Genomic DNA, 22088 nt, shown 5'->3' on the forward strand with positions numbered 1-22088 from the left:
GGAGCCAGGCCCAGGGAGATGATGCCTGCAGACATTTAGAAGAGTCTGCATTGCTTTTCCTTTGCTTGTCCAGGATCTCGAAAACAGGAATATTTTTACTCCCTTGGCAGACCTGCATTTTTTCTGCATTAATTAGGAGTAAAAAATAACCTCCAGGAGCAGCAAATGCCTCTTGGCACATCCCCTCTGCCCCTTGCAGAGTGCTTCAAGCAGCTTCAGAGGCCTCTGGGATAGGGCTACTGAGGTCTCAGCCCCTCTGGAAAATACAAGGATTTGTAAGAACTCAGGAACATTTATGGCAGACCGGGAAGGGGACGGAGTGAGGGGCTCTGGGTGCATGGGGCAGGGGGGCTGCAGCGTGTGCTGCTCCACACAGCCCTTCCCAGCCGGGGTCTGCAGCCAGCCCTGAGCATCAGCCTCATGCAGAGGGGAAAAATGCTCCCCAGGGTCCCTCCCACGCAGCAGCAGCTGTGGAATTTCTTGAGGTTGCAGCAGAGGAAACCCTGAAGGTTATTTCTTTACAAAACAGACGGTTCACATATTCCTGATTTTCTTTCTGCTGAAAGGTCCGGGGTTTGGCTTAAGTGACTCTTTGCGATGCAATGCTGCTCGCTATAGCAAGCAGTTCTACAGCACCTCAGAGATATTCCCCTGGGATCTCACCTCCTGCACACCCCAGCAGGACTCTCCAGCCCCACTCTGGCTGCTTGTGCCACTGGGTTCGTGTCCAGCAAGGGGAATTTGGTCTCTTGATCCTTTAGAGCAGACAGCTCATTCCCCCTGTGCCACTCGCTCTGGGAGCACTCACTTTATTTGCCTGCGAGGCAGCTGCAGTCAGCAGTTTGTCCAGCTGTTTTTCCTTCCCAGGGCTGCTTTTGATAATTCCAGCCTCTAAGGCCACATTCCCGCCTGAAACAGCAGTGGGAATGCTAAATATTGCTTTTAGTGCAGCAGAACAGCACCGTTTGGGTTGTTTCCTTTCATTTCAGCTCTGTGCCCAGCAGCACAGATGCTGAGAAAGCATGGCCTGGATGCATGGAAGCCATCCAGATGGTGTCAGTGCCTTTCCCTGTCCCACTGCTGGGATGGAGAAATCACCATGGTCCTTGGAGCCAGCGCACAGCACTCTGACTTCACCTCCCTCGGGGAAAAAGCCACACCCCGTGGGTGCAGTGAGGAAGATGGGCAGTGATCCACAGTAGAGAGCTCATCCCACAGCCACTGCTTCTGCCCTGGCCCCCCTGCACCCCCCTTCTTCAGCAATTAATATTCCTATGACAATTGCAGCCATTAATTATGCTGGATGGAGATCCAAGGCAAGTATTGCAGGTGGTGTCTTCTAATGGAAACAGTGGGTACAAAGTGACCTTAAAGTCCCTGGTCCCAAACTGGGAGGCTCACCCTGAGCAGGGGGTACATCAGGAGGGCAGCAATGGGGCTGGAGACTGGTTCAGTACTGCGGGACTTGGCTCTAGCACTGGGGGGGCTTGGGTTTTATCAAAGACAAAAATCATCTGCTGGCTCCTCTGCACAGCTGGGTCTGTGAGAACTGTGGCCATTTGGACATGCCAGGATGTTCCTGGAGTCCTGGTGCTCCCCCGAGCTGTTCTGGGGACTTTAAGCAGGCTTGGCTCTCCCGGGCTCCTTCCCCTCTTCGGAGCCCCTTCCTGTCCCAGGGCACACGGTGAGCACCGGGAGCGCGGCACATGGAGCGGTCCCGGCTCCATTTGACCCTCTGCGAGACACCGTGAGCGTAATTCCCATGACGTGGAGCTGCAGGACAGGCTGTGGGATAGGAGGGCGGGGGATGGAGGCTCTGTCCGGGGCTGGCACGCAGGAGTGAATCGCAGCTTCCAGGCATGCCAGCGGCGTTCGTCAGGGCTCCTGCTGATGGGGAGCAGGCGGGGGAGGAGCTGCTTGAAAAATTGCTATTCACAGAAATAGAAACTTCCTGCAGAAACACGTGTGCGTCGGTGACAAAAGCCCAGCTGGGAATTTCTCCCTGGCAGCAGGAGCGGTGGGAGGGGAAGGGGCTGGGGAGCACGAGGGGCTGAGGTGCAGGACTGGGGGTGCTGCCAGGGCCCTGACCCTGGCTCTGGGAGAAATCTCTGCTTTTTATCCGGAAAAAGCATCGCTTGGCTCCGTAGTCTCCAAACTGTCTTCAGGAGCAGGACCTGCCAATGTGGCGGTGATGGGCTCCGTGCCCCCCATGCTGAGCCGTTCCCTCCAGCAGCACTTCCTTGGCCTCCTGTTTGGATGCTGCAGAGGGTGAGGAGGCCCTGGCACAGGTTGCCCAGAGAAGCTGTGGCTGCCCCATCCCTGGAAGTGTCCAGGGCCAGGTTGGACGGGGCTTGCAGCAACCTGGGCTAGTGGAAGGTGTCCCTGCCCATGGCAGGGGGTGGAACGGGATGAGCTTTAAGGTCCCTTCCAACCCAAAGCATTCCAGGAGTCTATGATTCCACGCTTCCCCAGCTGATTTCCATGGCAGGGTTGAGCCCATCCTGGCATTTTCTCTGCCTAATCTCTCCAGCCCCCTGAACTTCATTGTTAAGCAGCTATTATTAGTCTCATTTCTTGGCATAGCCAGGAGCTGTGTCAGAACCCACCAGCCTATTTATAGAGTGCTGTGAGCGGCTTTGTTACTTGTGTTAATTAGATTGATCCCTTCTGAAGCAAAGTAAAAGACTTTGAGAGCTCAAGTTTAGTCCCTGGGACAACATTCCCAAACTGTGGGGATCCAGGTAGCATCTCAGGCTGCTGGATGCCCTGACAATCCTTAGCCCTCAGCACCAGGGAAAGTCTGCTCTGCTCAGTCTCCCTTGGGACTTTATGGAGGGGGATGGCACCAACCCTGGCCTGCAGGACTGAGCCCCATGAAACCCTGCAAGAGATGGGATGGAAATAAAATAGCTTTTCCTATCTAAATAGGTTTTAATCTAAATAGGTTTTAATCTAGATAGGTTTTAATCTAGATAATTCTAGATTTAGATATGCAATATGTATTTAAAAAATTTATTAATCCTTTACTATGAAGGAAATGTAGTGAAATGGCATTATCTGGCTTTAAAAATCACTGGAATCTCTGAGTCCTTTAACTTGAGAGCACTTTCTGTTTGCTTTGGGGCATAATTAGTCCCTACAAATTTTTTTCCCTCCCATGAAGGCTTTTCTCTTTCCAGATCCCTGTAAGATAACCACAATCAGCTGGGCTCTCACAGTGGGAAAATGCTTATGCTACTGCATGGCAGATCATATGTTATCAGGGCAGGATAATTTTATCAAAGAATGAGAAATGGGATGGGAAAAAAGCAGCACCCTGGAGCTAAAATAACTTTGGAAAGGCAAAAGTTGTCACCCATTAAAGCCCAGTCCTCACTGCCTGCTGAAGCTTTGGCTCTCTGATGCTCCAAGACCAAGTGGCATCAGTGGCAAGGATGTCAATCAGCCCCTGGGGCAAGTTAATGGACAGAAATTAATCATAAAATCAGCACAGGAGCTGCAGGTTGTAAAATCCACCTTCACATTGGCAGTTCAACTGGGCTGATTTGCCTCACCAGTGTCTTCCACAGGGAATGGGGCAAATTCCCCGTGTTTTTGGTAAATCTGCCACTTGCAAATGAAAATGCTGTTGCCTCCCTGCCTGGCACTGGGAATAGGCATCTCTTGGACTGCAGAGTCTGTGGGATGCACTGCTGGAGATACCACCCATGATACTGTATGTCCCCTGGCACTGTGGCTGCAGTGTCTGTGCCACCAGAGCCAGAGCTCATGGGGAAACTGAGGCACAGAGGGAGGGCAGGTCCAAGCTCCAACCAGGATTGCTGGGCACATCACTCCATGATTCCTGGCTCAATGGGTGATGCACAGGGGCTCAGATATGGTGTCTGCTGGGCAACACTTGGGGCATGGCCTCTCCTGTGGGCACGGGCAGCCTTTTCCCCCTGGGCAGTGCTGGGGTGTTTGATCTCCAGGTGCTTTATTTAGCGATATCAAACCCTCCTCTGCTCCCCAGCTGCTTCATCACGGATTTAATCACATCCCACGTGTTTGCTGGGGGGGGTTGCTAAAATGCTGGAGCAGGTTGTGAGTTCAGGGGGGTGACACAGATGAACCCACTTTCAATCAAAACTACAGAATCACAAAATATGCCAAGTCAGAAGGGATCCAGAAGGATCATCCAGTCCAACTCTTATCTCTGCACAGGACCATCCCCAAGAGTCACACCATGTACCTGAGAGGATCATCCAAACCCTCCCAGAGCTCTGGCAGCCTTGGGGCTGTGCCCACTGCCCTGGGGAGCCTGGTCAGTGCCAACCACCCTCTGGGGGAAGAACCTTTTTCCAATACCCAATATAAACCTCCCCCCACACAGCTCCAGCCATTCCCTGGGTGCTGTCCCCGGTCCCCCCAGAGCAGAGCTCAGTCCCTGCCCCTCCTCTGCCCCTCCCCAGGAAGTTGGAACTGCAGTGAGGTCTCCCCTCAGTCTCCTTTTCTCCAGCTGAACACACCAAGTGCCCTGAGTGCCCTCACACGGCTTCAAATCAAGGCCCTTCAAATTCTCCTTGTCCAGTGCAGCCCCATTCATGGAGGGAGCTTCTGGATATGGCAGCGCAGACAGTGACCCCACACCCCTCTTTCAGTGCCCCTGAGCCCATCATATGCTGCACAGCAGCAAAGCCCTGTTTCCTCCTGGCTCTACCATCCCATCAGGATGCCCACGGGAAGAGGCAGCTCCCTGGTGCAGGGCCCTGCAGCTCCCATCAGTCGCAGCTCCCCTGGGCTCTTTGTAACTGAACAGATAGAGCTTGGAGAAATGTCACTTCTCTCCACTGCTGTCATCTCTCTCCAATGGCCTGTCAATGTGACACCACCCAGGCTGTGGACTCCCCATCCCTGGAAGTGTCCAAGGCCAGGTTGGACAGGCCTTGGAGCAACCCGGGCTAGTGGAAGGTGTCCCTGCCCATGGCAGGGGGTGGAATGAGATGAGCTTTAAGGTCCCTTCCAACTCAACCCATTCTGTGATTTATGATTCTGTGAGGTTGTCTGGAACACCAGGAGACCTTGATGGATGTGATTTTGTTCCCTGGCTCAGGGGATGCTACAGGAAAGGCCTCCTGTCCGAGCACAGTGCAGAGGCACAGGAGGGATGGGAAGAGCATTGTGTCCTGGGAAAAGGCTGGGTTTGAGCCCCGAGGGATGTTTTCCCTCTTCTAGCTGGAAGGCCACCTTCAGCATCAGGTTTTTGAGATAAGTGCATCCTTCTGTGGGGCTTCACCTTCCCTGCAAGGGCCATATCCATGCGGGACCCTCCTGGCACATGGTTGGGTGATGGACCCATCAGCCCAAGGTCCTTCTCCTTCCCACGAGTGTGGCGAGGACCATCTCTCCGCCGAGTTTCAGTGTCGCTCCATGGAAACAGCAGCTGCAGGATCTCACGCTGTCAGCAGATGCCAGCAAAGAGCCGCTCTGCAGCCACCGGGGGCTGCCGGGGGCTGGGGGTGGCCGGAGCCCCCGACCCTCAGCTCTGGGGCACCTTCTGCCCCAACCCACCCATCCAGCTGGGGCTCAAACCCCTGCGGGGACCTGGAGGAGCTCGTTGGGGCTTTGCCACCAGCTGGGAACCCCACACGCAGCTCACAAATTGGAGCACCTGCAGCTGCTGCAAAACTGGCGGCACCAGAGAAATGAGGGACGGGGTGACCCTCTGGCTCATCTCACCAGGCATGGCTTTGTGCCTCAGAGCCCCAGGCCAGCCCCCATGGGGGACAGGGGACACGCTGCCCCTGGCCTGGCCACTGCTCAGCCCGTTGGTTATCAGAGTCACAGAGTGCTTTGGGTTGGGAATGACCTCAAAAAACATCTAGTCCAACCCCTCTGCCGTGGGCAGGGACCCTTCCACTAGACCAGGTTGCTCAAAGTCCCACCCAACCTGGCCTTGATGTCCCAACAACGGGGCATCCACATCTTTTCTGGGCAACCTGGTCCCATGTTTCACCACCTTCATTGGAAAAAAAATCCTTGTCTATCTGGCTTAAGGGGACACTGGAGAGGAGTCCTCACCGCTTCTCACTGCTCGGTTATTCTGGGCGCTGGGCTGGCCCCAGCCCGGGTTTTTGGGGGGCGGTGTCCAGCAGGATCCTCCCACGTGCCCTGACTTTCTGCTCAGCACCACGGGCACAAACCCCACCCTCCCTCTAAACCACCTTCCCCTTCCTCACCAGATTCCTCCTCTGAGGTCTCGGGAGGCGCCTGGTGCTCCCTCCCAGCTTGGCAGGCAGCCGTGACACTGCTGCTCCACAACAAGAGCTATTTTTACCCGCTAATGCATGCACGCTCCCCGGCTCAGCCTCCTGCCCTCCCCGTGCCCAGCACCATCCCTGGTTCCTGGCTGGGTCCCCGCTGCAGCTGGGACCAGGCTCTGCTTGTGTCCCCAAGCACCCCACGGCCGGGGGGATGCAGGAGGGGCCCCTTCCCTTCATTCGTGTGCATCATTTCTGTGGACCCCATCCACTGCTCCGTGAAAAGCTCTTTTTTCAGCCTGACAAGTAGCTGGAACTTGTTTTATAGCAAGATGTATATAAATATAGATGTAGTCCCTGCTATTTTCCCTTTGTCCCCTGCTATTTCCCCCTTCCCCATGCGCTTTTCAGGTCTCTCAAGCGAGCTCAGGGCTGCCCAGGGGATCAGCACTGCTCCTTTGCCAGGTCTTTTTCACTGTCAGGAAAGGGTGTTGGACCTAGAAAAGCCTCAGTTCCTTGGACTCGAGGGCCAGGCAGGGTCTGTGAGCACTCCCCATCCTTTCCCAGGCTGCTGGACCCCTTGTGTCTCAAGGGGACCCACCACAGCCCCGAGCCCTGGGGTGCTGCCAGCCACGGGACACATGCTGCCCATTTGAGTGCTGCTTTTAAGGGCTCCCTAAACCAAGCATCAGGGCTCCAGGAAGGCTGAGCATGGGGGTCCCTCTGTATTCCAGGGTGGATGCTCCGGGCACAAGCCCTCAGGGGGCTTGTACAGAGACCAGAGGGGCTGCAGAAGGGGAATGGGGGGCATCACCCCTGCTGTGAGCTCTCCATCCAGGTCATGGCATCTCCAAAGGAGTCTCCCCAGCACGAGAGGGAACCCAGGGGAAGAACATCGCCCGCTGCCCCAGGCTGGCCCCTGCTCACCTCTGATACAGCCCTTTGCTCCTCTCCAAAGGGAGGTTTTAATTTACCCTCTTGGCTGGCGAAACCCTATCCCGAGCAATTCCCCAGCCGTTCCTCCGAATCGCAGTAACTACCTCATTACTTTGATATTAATAGAATTCATATGGCCTGGAGAAGATAATTGAAATTAGCCCCGCGCCGGCGGCGAGGGGGAGCGGAGGGGGTGGTCTGTGCCAGCCCTGACCCCCAGCCAGATCCCGGCCTCCAGAGCGGGTCCTGGGGCCAGCAGTGCCCACGGGGCTGCAGCTCTGCCAGTTCCAGTCCCAGGGATGAAGTATTGCCTGCGGTTTGCCCACTGGTACCAGAAGTGGGAAGCAGGAGGGAGCCCATCCCGGTGTCCATCGGGCTTCTCTGAGTCAGATCAGGAGGATGCCTGGCCAGACCCTGCCCCTGCTCTCAAGCCACTGACCCTCTTGTTTTCCCCTGCCTTGTCCCCTGCTCCAGGCCAGGTCATCCAGCAACCCCCACCAGCACCATGGGGCCATTCCCATTTTTTTGGGGGGGGGGAAAAAAAAAAAAAAAAAAAAAAAGAAGTTCATTATCTGCAGAGGCACAAAGGCAGCCCTGTGCACGGCTGTCTCAGGCCACGCTGGGCCCGCAGCCGGCGCTGCCCGGCGGGACCATGACGGAGCCATCCCGCTGCCCCTCCGGCCCCGGGTCCCTCCGGCTCCCACCCCACCTGCTCCCCGTCAGATGGGAGGTGACCCCGACAAAGGCTGGGGCAGCGTCTGCCACCCTTGGGCTTTGCCCTGACACGTGTCTCCTTAACCTCTTCCTTGGGACCAGCTGCTACCAGGGGACCCTCCTTTGTGGCCCGGGCGAGTGGCAGACGAGTCTCCCCATCTGGCCGGCGAGGCCTCGTCTGTTGGAGACCCCCTGCCCCGGCTTACAACGGCATTAACCTCCCCCTGCACCCTGCCCCGCTCCCACCCCCTCAACTGCCACCGGGTCCCCATGGGGACATCAGCTTAGGGACAGGCTGCATCCCACAGGGCCTTGTCACATCGCTCACCCACCGCTGGCACCTCACAGGGACCCAGGGAGCCCTGCCTGCACCTCTGACCCTGCCTGCACCTCTGACCCTGCCTGTGGGTATCCCTGCCTGCACCTCCCGCCTTGTCTGTCTGCGCAGATAAGGCAGGACAAGGCAGGATGAGGAATTTGCCTCCAGGGGCTTCAAAGGATCCCCACACACCTGTGGCTGCAGGTGGGCTCAGTCCAGCCTCGCCTCCCACAGCACTTGGGCTCAGGACCAGGAGCCCCAGCACGGGGTCTCCAGGCCAACCCATTGCCATTCCGTGTCCTTGCCACTTGTTTGGTCCAGCACTGAGCTCCCGTGGGATCTGGGGAATGCTGGGGCACCCCAGGATGCCAGGCAGGCACGGCACCATCAGTGACAGGATGTGAGGAGCAGCAGTGTGCAGGGTCAGGCCCTGGAGCAGGTTCGGTGAAGGAACAGGATGGTGACAGGATTAATTAGGTGAAGGAGCTGAGGTGGAGCCTGGCATTCCCTGACTGCCTGGCCAGTGGAGTCCCCAGGCCAGGACAAGAAGAGGAGAGACCCCACCACCACCACCACCTCCCTCCCCAGCCATCTCCCAGGAGGCCTTATCTGCTGCTAATGCTTTGCAGGAGCCTCCCTCCCCAAAGCTTGTGGGCTTGGCAAGACGCTCCAAGCCTGCATTTGCTCCAAATGGATTGTATCAGGGGGAGAACAAAGCACTGGAGACTTTTCAAAGCAAAGTTGTGATCCCAGCCCACGGGGGAGGCAGCCGGTCCCCTCTGGCATTACCTCACTGGGGACTCAGTGGGGTCCAGGCCCGGCCCCAAAACTCCCCCAGGCAGTGGCTGGTGCCCCTCAGCTCTCCCTCCCACCCCTGGCTGTGCCATCCCAGAGTGCTGGCCAGGCAGGGGTCATTCAAAAAGTGCTGGCCAGAAGACAACAGCTCCATTTTCACCAAAAAATGTTCTGTTGCAAAAAATCTGGCCTCGCTCCAGCTGCAAACGAAAAAATTCGGTTGGCCCTTTTTTTTTTCTTTCCCTACTGCAAAGTTTCTTGGAAAGCTGGTGCGGGGCAGGCTCTGGAGCAAACACTGACCATGGCACCGTGCCCTTGCCTGCTTCTCTCCCCGTCCCTGGTGCAGGCAGCTCCAGGCAGCGCAGCTGGTAGAACATAGTTTTGTCCTCCAGCACCTTGAGAACTTGGTGAAAAAAAGGCAAATATTCTCTCCTCTGTTGATCTGAGCATAAACTGCAATCACAGTGTCAAGGGGTGTTAACGTGGAACTTCCCCTGCCCAGCCTGTGCTCCAAACCCATCGGAAGAGACGAATGAAGGGGCTGCCAGGACTGACCCAGGGCACAACAGCCATGGGTTGCATGAAGCAGAGAGTGCTCAGTGCCCATGGTGAGGTGTCCCCAGGGGAGCACTGGCATGCGGGGAATTGTGTTTGTCAGGAAGGGCTAGAGGAGAAGAAGGAACTGTGTGGGCAGAGCAAGGAATAAGACCAAAAAGTCATGTTGGCTTGGCTTCCCCTCCGATCTGCAGAAAAGATGGTGTCAGCAGTGAGTCAGCTCCGGGAGGTATGTGAAATCATAATGGAAGTATGCTGAGAAAACAGCAAAATCCCACCAAAAAAAAAAAAGAAAAAAGAAAATGTGGGGGAAAAATATCCCAACAACCCTCAAGCAAAAGTGACAGTGCTGGGGCAGATCCTGGAGCCTCAGCGCTGGGCAGAGACATGAAAAACGAGGGGTTTAGCAACTGGATGCACTTCAGAGTGTAATGGGATAACTGCAGGATTGCATCAGGGATGGGGAAAAAGGAAAACAAGCCCAGGAGCAGTGGCTCTCTGCTGCAGGACAGTCCCAGGGCACAACATGGCCCTGCAGCATCTGGCCCCACAGTGGTGAGATCCCAGAGACTCTCCCAGTGCATTCCCAACCCATAAGAAATATCACAGCCATGAGGGCTCCTTTGGACAAGTGCCTTTGAAGGGGAAACAATACAGCTGCCCAAGGCCAGGCTCTGTGAAGTGCCTGATTCACACACCATCACATCAGGAACTACAGAATCATTTGTGCCAGATTAGCAGGAGGGACAGGGGCAGGCTCCAACATCCCCATGACCACAGGGAGAGAGATGCAGAGCAATTGAGCAGCCTCCTGGAGAAGGATTGGGGTGGTTCCCTGAGAACCAGAGCAGAAAGACATGGGAAAATCAAGGAAGATGTCACAAATTCAGAAACTCAAAGGAAAACGAGGTCTGTGTGTCCTGTGGGGAGACGCTGTGAGAGGAGAGCAGCACGGAGGGGACAGTGCTGGACAGTGGTGGGATGGGAAGAGGAGTCCTGCCCATCACTGCTGGGGATCACAACCAACCCCAGCCTTCCAGCCCTCCTGGAAAGCCCTGGACACCTGGCTGAGGAGGGGAGCTGGGATCAAAGGCTGGGATGTTGACAGTCCCGGTGCAAATGCAACCCAAAGCAGGGAAACACCAGAGCCAAAAGATCCAAGCAGCAGCAAAATGGCAGGAGAGTGAACTTTGCCTGAGTGTCCATGTAAACAGGGCTGTGAAACCTTCCCCTGCACATGGACAAGGCCAGAGGGGTTGGGAAAAGCCAGATGAAAACTCAGTGGTGACATGAACCCAGACCACTCACACCAGGGAGGGCCTCAGGCTGCTGCCCCATCACAGCACCACCATGAGCTACATCAGGTGAGAGCAGGTTACAGCTGGGGACAGGAACTCATCCGTGGAGACACAAGCCTCCCTTGCCCTCTGGATGCCCTGCAGCATCCCTATGGAAGTGTGAGCTGGGCGCCAAACCACGGCTGCAGAGTCCCAGGTGGGAACAGGAGCTTGGTGCTGGAGCCAAACAAGCGTGAAACAGCAACAAAAATCTGCTATTTTGTTACTGTAAGTAAATCAAATAATCCATCCAGTCAAATGTGCCCTTCAAAGAGTGTCTACTGGACACTGAGATGCTGCTCAGAAGGCCAGAGGTGGACACTGGCCACAACTCTTGGAATGAGCAAAGCCCTTGGCAGAGCTGTGGCTTGGTGCTGGAGCCTCACTGGGCTCCCCAAGGCTGGAATCTGCCTCCAAAGAGCTAAAAGCAGTGTTGGAAATGCCCAAAGGGATGCAGAATTGGGAGGCAGGACAGGTCCTCCTCTGGTGGCTGGAGCCCCTGGGTCACCATCTGTGACAGATTTCCCCTCCAAACTGTCCTGGCCTCACAGAGCTCTTTGCCCTCGACAGGGAGGATGAACAAAGAGGTTTTACATAATCCCACATGATCTGCATAAAGCACGGCCCCAAAACCTGCTGCTCTCACCCACCATGGCACAAGGAGTTCCTGGATGTTTCTCTCTCTGCTCAGCCTGAATCCTATTCCCTGGCCGTGCATTGCAGCCAGGGAATCCTTCACTGAGAGCTTTGCCAGCCCCCTGGGCATGGATACCCACATCCCAGCATGTTTGGGGGTGCTGCCGGAGGCACCCACACCCTGAGGGGAAGCTCTTGCTCCAGCTGTGAACCCCACATGGTCAGCTGGGGAGAGACCAAGCATGAAAGCACGTGGAGACATTTTCACGGGGACTCTCTGAGTGTGCCACAATTCCCATGGCTCATCCTGAAAGGTCTACATCTCCACTCCCCCCACCACCTCTATCCCACCTCCAGGGAAGGAAAATCCTGCTGGAGCTCCAGTGCTGAGCTTTAGCCGGAGCTGAGCATTTCAGAACCACAAAATTCAGCCACTTCGAGCCGACAAAAAAACCCCATCCCTTGCTGATTGCTGGTTTTGCTTAAAAATACAAAAGCAAAGCAAAAATCAAGCCTCAGCAGTCCCTGCAGCCAGTGGCTGTGATGCAGTGCCTGGTTGCTATGACCAGATGTGTTTGGAGGGCTGGGAATGGCTGGGAACGGCACATCACTTCATTGATATCCACGATGACAACTGTGAGAGGGACACCACACAGCCGACTGTAATGGTGCCACATGGAAGTGGCCAGGCACAAAAGTGGCTCTTTCACCAAAAATCACCCCAAAGGGAAGAGTCCAATTCACAGCACCCAGTTGGGCATCGCCTCGGGTTGCAGCAGGATGGGCACGAGCAGAGCCAGCAGCGTCTCAGCACCTACAACCATCTCCAGTAATACCACCCCTAGGCTCCAAAACGTTGGGGAGGAAATAAATATAGCTCAAAGGAGGCTCAGAGATCGAAGGGAAGTGGCCATTATCAACCCTCCATCTGCAGTAAAGAGCCAGCCATGTCCGGCACTCTGGATCTAATGGGTTTTTAATATTCTCGTGGCACGCACTGTGGTATATATGGTAAGAGACACTTGGAGGTCTTGCATGAGCACCAGTACTCGAGGGGTTGCTCACAGAGTTCAGGCTTTTCCTTTCCTTGCCAGCTGCCTTGTAGTTGTAGATGTTTCAATTATTCTGTCAAGCTGCATATTCCAAATTAAGGCCAGAGAAGTGTCTCTGTCTCATATAGAAAGAAAGGGAAAAAATATATCCCTAAAAGGAAAAGAAATGAACTCAGAAATTAATAAGGCTGATTGACAATGCTGCTTTGGAAACTCTGGTACCATATGGCATCCTTGAATGGCTGCAGTGCTGTTAGGATGGAGCTGACCAGCTGGAGAGTTACTGTGGGTTGTTTGTAATTGTAATAATGGATATCAGATGGCTGGTGTGGAGCAGTTTATAAATGAGAACAGACAATGAGCCGCACTGTTTGTCAGGAAATCATTGCTGATATGGGCTTTGTGCTACCCACCACTCCCGGGTGGAGCTGCCTGCTCCCAGGGCACCCTGTGCTGCCCGTTGGTCTGGCTCCAGCCGGGAAAGGCACGATCCTGGGGCAGGTACTGCACCACCCATCGAGGAGGGTGGTCCGGCCATGAGAACCGGCAAAAAAACTCCTCGTCCTCCTGGTACTTTGAGCAGAGCCCCAGATGCCACTGGGAGATGCCAGCAAGGCTGATGTCCTTCTGCAAAAGATGTGACATGCAGCCAACGGGCCTCTCTGAGGAAGCCAAAGCAATGGGGACCCAGACGGGATCCACCGGAGCCTCTGGAGCCAGCCAGGCTCGCAGGGGGCTCGGGTACTGACACTTCCAGATTGGTTTTTGTGCTGAACAGCCAGAAAAATCATGACATTTCAGAATTTGCCAGTTAATGGATTTTTTTTTTTTTTAAGTCAGTAACAGTGAAATCCATTATTTCAGTTTCTGCTGATCTCCAGCTCTACAGTTTATCACATAAAGCGAAGCCTGAGTTTGGAATGAAAATGTCACATTCTTGTTCCGTCATCTTTTCCAAAGTGAAATTCCATCCAAATTAACACGGGACATTTCATTGCCCAGCTGAAATGTCCCCTGTGCTCCAGCTGAAGCCACCCTGTGCCACATGGCCTGGCAACCTGGGGCAGTGAGCTCCAGCCTGAGGGCTCCGGGGCACGAGATGGCTGGGAGAGGAGGCTGCATTCAAGGCTTAGATATTACAATTATTTTTAATTCTTTAGTGGTCCTGGATTATTTTTTACCCTAAATCTTATTTAAAAAGCCCATGACCAAATTGGATTGTGCATATTCCCCTGGCACCTGAAGCCCCTGTGCTGGGGGAACCTGCCAACAGCCAGCTGGGGATGTGGCAGGGCAGGACGAGCACACCCACGTGTCCTTTCACACTCAAGCCCAAACACAGCTGGGTGCTCTAGCAGGTCTTATTTTGGGCTCACAGCCCCGACCCATGGATGGAAGGAGTCCTGGCACTGCTGGGTTTCTCCCTGCTCAGCTCCAGGCTGATGGCATCTCTGGTGCCGGGGCCAGGGAGTGGTGGGTGCTCCCGGACTGGCCGGCGGGCAGCAGGGAGAGATTTCTAGGAAAGCAATCTCCATGGGAAGGCAGCCAGGACTGGAGCTGGCATGTGTCAAGCACCAGGCAGAGATGCCCCTCTGCAGGGCATCTCCACAGCCTAGAAACACTCCTACCACTCCAGCTGGCTGCACAGAATGATCATGGGTGCTGTGGGGGTCTCTGGGGACCCCCCACCCAGGACACTGGCTGCCCTGTGCCACCCTGCTGCTGTGTCCAGGGTGCACAAGGAAGGGTGGGCAGAGATGCTGGCAGTGGAAGGGCACAACCCTTGTCAAAACCCCTCCCTCAGCTCCTTCATTTCCAGCCCTCGCTACCAGTAACAGAATTGCTGCTCTCTGGTTTTGTTTGGATAAGATATTAAATATTTAATATATTTTTTACATATTTTTATATATTCATATTTATATGTTTTCTATATATTCTTATTTAAAGTTTTTTCTTTTATACTATTCTTCTGTAGAATAGAAACATTTCTTAGAAACCCCAGGGTGCACAAGTCCTCACACAAGTCTTGGTTAAGCTGGAAACAGGCAGGGGAAAGCGATTAAAATCCACGATAGAAATCAGCAGGCAGGAAGACTTGCTCTAATCCATCACCCCTAACCAAGATCTGTGCTTAATTCTCTGAAGAAATACGGAGTCCTACTCCCAGTTCGTAGAACATCCCTGTTTATACTAGGACAGAGCTCTTCCTCCAAAGTCCAGTATTTCTTTTTTTCCAGTTCAGAGAGGATTATTTGAGTCTGCTTATTCACAGCCTTGGTTTCTAGGCTTTCATATAAAATATGAGTTACCCGTTCATTTTAATAGCAGAGATTCAAGGTTGGTCTTATATATGTCAACCACTATTTAGGGAAAATTGGCATTCCATTACCATGCACCAAACATCATAATGAAGTTTGTATTTGTAAGGGGATGCTGAGGTGCAGTGCAGACACAAGACACAAGAGTGTTTTGGACACCCCCTCTGGAGCTGGACCTGTTCTGGGAAGCGGGAGAGCTGTTGGCATCCCCCAGACTCATCTGTCATGTCCCATCCCATGCCCCCCAATACACCTCCCAGTGACCAGACCACATCCTCCCAGTTTTAGCCTGAAGTTGTCACTTGATAGGAAAACTCTCCTGCTTTCTCCAGCTCAATTTTGGCTGACCTCATCAGCAATCTGAACTAATTGAAGGAGCAGAAGTGGGAGAACATCCCAACAGTCCTTCCTGAGGGGGCAATTGCTGTCAAAGCGTGTTGGTCACATCACCCAGCCCTGATCCCATCACCCAGCCCTGGTCCCATCACCCAGCCCTGATCCCATCACCCAGCCCTGGTCCCATCAGCCAGCCCTGGTCCCATCACCCAGCCCTGGTCCCCAGCAATGAGCTGCAGGTCCCCGTGTGACTTTGTCAGGGCAGATGCATTGCTCACCACTCGCTATCACCTTTTCAATCACCCTGACTGCAAGCCCTGACAAGCACTGTCAGCAGTTTAAACGCAAGGAAGATTAGATTTCAAAAGAAAGAGGTGTTCAACGTGAATCCCTGCTCAAATACACTAGTTTTTATGGCACGGCCATTCTGGAAACTCTGAGCACCCCAGGCTGGGTGCAGCCCTTCAAGCATCCTTTAGTTCATGTGGTTTAGCGAGCTCAGCTTGGCTTCACACGGCTTGTGGGGTGTCACCTGTTTGATCAGTCCCCATCACCCCCCGTTGCCCGTGGAGGAGCCCCACTGGCAGCCACACTGTTGTTTTTTGTTTTACAGGGGTAATAGAGCCTACCCACATCCTCCCGGGCCCGGCCCACCCCGGCTCCCACCCACGCTCTGCAGGCATTAATGGGTTTACTTTGCCTGCCTGGCAGGTAACGGCCTCCCAAAGCCGGTGTCACTTTGTCATCCCGAGCTGGCAGCTGCAGGGCGGGCGGGTGGCAGGTGGCAGCCCCGTGTCCCCTCGCACAGTTTGTGTGAGCTGTGTGTCCTGGAGGGCTGCATTCGGGGTTCCTGCCTCTCCACTCCCGTCCCCAGCCCCATTGGCTCCCCCATGGCCCTCTCACCCCTTCCATGGGAGGTTGGAAAAATCCCTAAGAATCTGCTGGAGGGAGTTGAAAATCCTGCTGAGCCCCGGGATGGGCACAGGGTGGCTGTGAGCTTGGGCCCCCACGCAGCCACACCAACGTGAAAGCCTCGTGAGCTGCAGGGTGGGACGAGGGCACCCACAGCCAGAGGAGAGATCAGGAGGGGATGAACACCACAGAGGATGAACACCACAGAGCTGTCCACAGCTGGGAGGAAGAGGATGAAAGTACTGAACCAGAGATGAAGGTGCTTTAGGAGCAGAGGCCAGAAATAAAATCGGACAGTGGGGGGAAGGTAAAGTGGTGAGCTGCAAGAGGCACCAAGAATTCCTTCTGCTTCAGGCATCTGCGAAAAATGTCCTGTTAAAACCAAAATTGAGCTCCTACCCTGGCCTCCCTCATTCCCTATTTACTGAGATCCCAAAGAGCTCTATGGTGGCAGCTGACTTCTGCTTTCTGTCTGTGAGAGCACACGTGTCCCATCGCTGTAAAATGATAAAAATTGTTTAAAATAACACAGCAAACCTCGGAAAAGTGCTGGGTGCTCACATGAGGACTGGAATGGCCATGGGGTGTCTTCATGGAGGAGCAGCAGAGTTCAGGGGCACTCCAGCAAGCCTCCATCCCCGAGCCTGGCTGTGCCGACAGGGGCTTTGGCTGTGACTTGCAAAACGATCACTCCTCGGAGAAAGGATGGGATTTACCCCACAGGTGCAGGTCTGGCTGGAAATGGAGCACAGCTGCCTGGCTGGTGGCGATTCTGCCACCCAAGGAGCCACCACGGGATAGCCCTTCTGCCTCCCCAGAGCCCCTCTGGACAAGGGAGCGCTCCGAGCATCCCCAAATCCTCCGTCCCCAGCCCATCTGCTGCTCGAGTCCCCGCTCCCGGCTGCAACGTCGGGGTGGCTCCCACTCCTCATTAGAGGTCGCAGCCCCTGAGCAAAGATTAATCTGGCACTTGTGCGAATTTATCTGCTTGAAAAGAGAGGGACAGGCTCTGACCTCGCAGTCTGGAGACTGGTGGGGAGTTTACTGTCCCCTGAGCTGTCAAGCCAATTCCCTGCAGTACCAAGCTGTTGTTCTTGGCATCTGCTAGGCAGAAAGGCTGTGAAACACCCCAAATATCTGTTTGTTTTAAAAGGTAAATATTAATTTCAGGATGCTGTTTACATAAGCAGACTCTCCGAGCTTGAACTCATTGCCTTTTGCTAGTGTCACATGGTATTACTGTGTATTTAACATTTATTTAACTCTACTTGGTCCTGCTTGTGCCAGATGGCAAACAGCCTGCACAGCCAGGCAGGGCTTAGCTCGGTGCTGCTCTGAGCATGACAAGGGGGTGGGCTGAGACTGCAAAGTTAAAAGTCTGAGCAGTTTTGTGGCTGCAGGTTCCTGAGTGACACCAAAACACACTGTGGCTCTGATGTCTCTGAGGCTGGGTGATGACCCTGCCTCCAGGAGCGTGGCAGAAACCAAAAGCAAAATGACCAGGGAATCATCATCTGACAAGCCCAAACCAGTGCAAGGGCTGGGCTTTCCTCAGCCCTGGCCGGGCATCAGTCTGGTCACCTTGGCCTGATCCTGCCTGGCACTGAGCTCCCTCACTGCTCCATAGGGAGCAGGTCTGTGCATCCCAGCAGAGCAGTCCCTGCCAGGCCATAACAGTTTGCATGCACTGGGTGGGAAACCCAGAGCTGAAAGGCTGAGCTGCACAAGTGGGGGGTGCCCAGCTAGCCGGTGACCTGGAGCAGATGACATGGGAGAGGATCTGCTCACTGGCTCCTGAGGTCCTGAGTTTGTTCAACTCAGTGTAGAGCTGAGAGATCTTGCAAAGTGATGCACAGCCGCAATTCTGGAAGCTCACATGTTTCTTTTCTGTCCCTCCTGTCATTTACTCTCCCAGCACATTTTTGGGGTAATGCAGCGCTGTTGGTGTCACTGCTTCCTCAAACAATGAAGAAATGCAGCCAGATGGCCTCTGGAAAACAAATCTGGTATTCAAGACAGTATCACCCTCTTTCTGGCTGCAGCAGACACCCATCAGCTTGAAAATACAAATGAAGGAGATCTGAGATGGTTTCAGGGGCAGCATAACAGCTTCTAAGTTGGGCTAGACACTCTCATGCTCCAAACATTCCTGTTTGAAGAAAGGGACCTGCGTGACAAACAATGTCCCCAGATTTTATCACAGAATTATTGCCTGCTTGGGCTTGATCACTGCTGTGTGCTCTGCTTCCTACCTGCTGAACAGGAGCCATCCCACCCTCCTCTCCTCCAGCAGTTCCTGCTCAATGAGATCCCATCCTCCTCTCCCAGACACGCTCCCCTCTCTGGGCAATGCTGACCACTCACATTGTGCCAAGAGAAACACTGACCAGACACCAGGGGAACCACCAGCCTCCAGACCTCCCTTCTGGCACCATCTGCCTCCCTCCCCTTTACCTTAGTTCTCACCCATGTTAATGATGCTTGTACTAAACTTTTTCATTTTGCCTTGTTTTGAAAACCAGTTCCCAGCGAAGAAAGCAGGCAGGTTACTCTGCCATGACCTGCCCCGTGAGATAAACCCTTTATCTCACTTCCCACTCATTTTTATGACAGTAATTACTCTTTTTTCGGCATTTTTAGAGCTACACATGCCCGTGAGATGAAAGATTTCTAAATAACGTTCCCTCTTGCTCTTGTGTTCACTGTTCTTTGATCAAAGTAATTAATCCTTGCCATTAGATTTGCCTTCCTTGTAGAGGAAATGGGAGGACCAAGCTGGTGTGGGACCTGAGAGAGGACAGCAAAAGGGTGAGGAAGAGGCAGGACAAGGATGTGGGGAGCAAGAACAGGCATACATCTTTGCCTGAGTGAGCTTTTTCCAGCCAAGGGCTATGGTCATCAGCTGAGACCTTCTCTCCCTCCAGCTCATCGTCCTGCTCCTGGCTTTTAACGCTGGTCTGCAGAGAGAACAACTTTCAGCTGCCCTCAGGTACCTCAGCAACTGCAGGGACAGAGCACCTCAGACCTGCTGGTGTCTCACCTCACTCCACACCCTGCTGTACAGGTAAGGACTCACATAAAGCCACTCCTTGGAAGAGCAGGAGCAGGGTTGCAAAGTCCTGCTCCCAGAGATGGAGCTTCCCACCCACAGCCACCTCTGTCATGTTGGTTTTGTTCAGAGGGGCACTCAAAGTCATGAGGTTTCATAGGATGTGGAAGGTTTGGGTTGGAAGGGACCACCCCCTGCCATAGGCAGGGACACCTTCCACTAGCCCAGGTTGCTCCAAGCCCCGTCCAACCTGGCCTTGGACACTTCCAGGGATGGGGCAGCCACAGCTTCTCTGGGCAACCTGTGCCAGGGCCTCCCCACCCTCACAGGGAAGAATTCCTTCCCAATATCCAATCTAAACCTACTCTATCAGTTTGAAACCATCCCCCCTTGTCCTGTCACTCCAGGCCTTTGTAAATTGTCTCCCTCCATCTTCCTTGTCACCTCCTTTCAGGTACAGAAAAGCCACAATTAGGTCACTCCAAAGGCTTCTCCAGGCTGAACAATCCCAATTCTCTCAGCCTTTCTTCATAGGGGAGGTGCTCCATCCCTATAATCATCTTCGTGATCTCCTCTGCACTCCCTCCAACAGGTCTCTGTCCTTGCTGTGCATCCTGTTTCCTTTGGCAGGACCTTTGCAGCAGCTGAAGGAGCCCAGTGAGTGGAAGGGGACCAAACCCAGAGTGGTGCTTCACATCAGTGCTTGGGGACAGCAAACACAGCTGAAAAAAACACCCTCAGAGCACAGCTCACATGGCACGAGCTGAGGGGTGGGGTGCCAGCAAGTAATCAGAGCAGGTGCCAAATACCTGCTTGGACAGCAAGCACAGCTCCCCTGTGCACCAAACAGAGAAGTACTCCATGGAAGAACAGTCTGTGTCTCGACTGTTTGATATCCAATTAAATGTGCTAAAGATGGTGGGAGTATTTCTCGACTTGTGGAGGGCATGTATTAATATTTTTGTGGTTTCCTGGCCATAGATACATATCATGTATAGTGGCTGTGTATTTATAGTCCTAAAAATGCTGTTTGCAAAACTGTGGATGCTCAGTCGGGTGTGATATATGTATATAAATACTTAGACATATATATATATATATATACCTCTCTAGCATGTGTGTCCCCACATACTGCACTGGGCTGAGAAGTCTTTTTCTTGTCCCAAATACATTATGTTTAAACGAGAAAAAGGGTTCCAAATAAAGTCCACATGCCTGTAGAGCTTCTTCTCTAACACACAAGCCTATTTCAAGGACATACAGAAGCATCAGCTGAGTGAACAGGTGTTGCTCAGTTGGACACAGCACAGAAATCCATACTCATAAAGGCTGGGTGGGTTTTTTTCTCTTGGAGCAAATAAACCCTGCTCTGTGTGCTAATGTACCAGCAGAGCAAAAATTGCATCTGACACCTTCGTTTGATGGCTGTTGATGTTTCCCAAACTCGACTCCAGCTCCAGAGAGCATGAGACAAGCTCAGCTCGCTCACACCTCTCCCTCTCTGTAGCAGACACTTGCTGGAGGAGCAGCAGAATGGCCACATTTAAAACATGAGCTTGCTTCTGTGGGGAAGTCACATATACCTATGGAAATGTCCCCAAAACTGCTGTCTTGAGCAGCTACATCTTTCACTGGCATTGAGGCCTGCAAGATCAAGCCCTATGTGCACCTTTTCCTGGTATTCTGTATTGTGCAGACAATCCTCTCCTCTCTGGGGTTTCCCTCTGCAGCTGTTCCACCTTTAGAAACCAAGCAGCAATGCAGACCCTGCAAAAGAGCTCCTCTGTGCCCTCCGTGCTTTGCCTTGGGCAACATGTTGAACAGAAAGGAAGAGGAAAAATACATTTGCTCCTCCTTCAAAGCTTTTCCCAGCACATCCCAGTTCTCTGCTTTGTTTTCCCAGCTCTCTTCACCCTGTTCTCATTCAAGGCCATGACACTTCACACCAGGGCATGTCCCTCAAGGTTGTGGTGCTCCAGAGGGATGCAACACAAAGCGCAGGGCAGCAACAGCCCCACACCATCATCACAGCAGTTCCCACCTCCTCCTCTGCACTCTGGCACACAGAGCATGGGTGAGCCTCAGGGAGATGCCAGGCTGTGGCTGAGCAGCATGCCCAGGTGGCTCAGGAAGCTGCTCCCATCACGCTGGACTCCGATAGAGCCCAGCCTGCCACTCAAGGGGTTTCACAGGCTTTGAGGACCAGCTAAATTAAAACAAAGCCCTTATCAGCACCCCACACAACGGCCCTTTCTGCTCCACCAGTGTGAATTTGGCCACAGCGAGGCTGTAGATGACACTGGGATGAAGTGGTGGTAAACAGAGGCCAGAGCCAAGCTGCAGGAGATGAGAGCAGTGTGGGGGATGCAGGCTCTGGCAGATGGGCCCGGGGAAGCTCTGGTGCCTCACAAGGGGGGGAGGCAAACACACAAAGTTAAAACGAGGACAATGGGGCTGGATGGATGGTCCTGTCGTTTTAGTGCAAATTTGGATCTGCTCCATCCTGGGACATCTGGGCCCAGGAGATGCCTGCTCTTGGCCAGCAAACTCGAAGGGAGCCTGTGGCTCCCTGGGAATCTACAGAGAATCACTGCCAAGCTGCAGTGCTGGGCTTCCCACAGGCTGCTCCCCAGCAACCACCAGCCCAGAACTGAGGCAGGTCAAACCCAGTTTCCTGGGAGCATGGTCCTACTGGGAAACAGCAGCCCTGGCCCGTGTGCCCTTTCTTCCCCAAGTAGGGCTCCCAGCTCTCACTGCCTTGATCATATAGGCATCGACTTGAGGGGATGGATAGTGCCTTAGGGCAGCCAGTTTGGATTTCCTGTCCCATTCCAAGAGCTCTCTGTCACTGGAAGTGAGCTCTGCCAAGGCTGAGCCAAGAGATGGCAGA

This window comes from Neopelma chrysocephalum, unplaced genomic scaffold, assembly GCF_003984885.1.
Source record: "Neopelma chrysocephalum unplaced genomic scaffold, ASM398488v2 Primary Assembly neopelma1_94, whole genome shotgun sequence".
Classification (NCBI taxonomy): domain Eukaryota; kingdom Metazoa; phylum Chordata; class Aves; order Passeriformes; family Pipridae; genus Neopelma; species Neopelma chrysocephalum.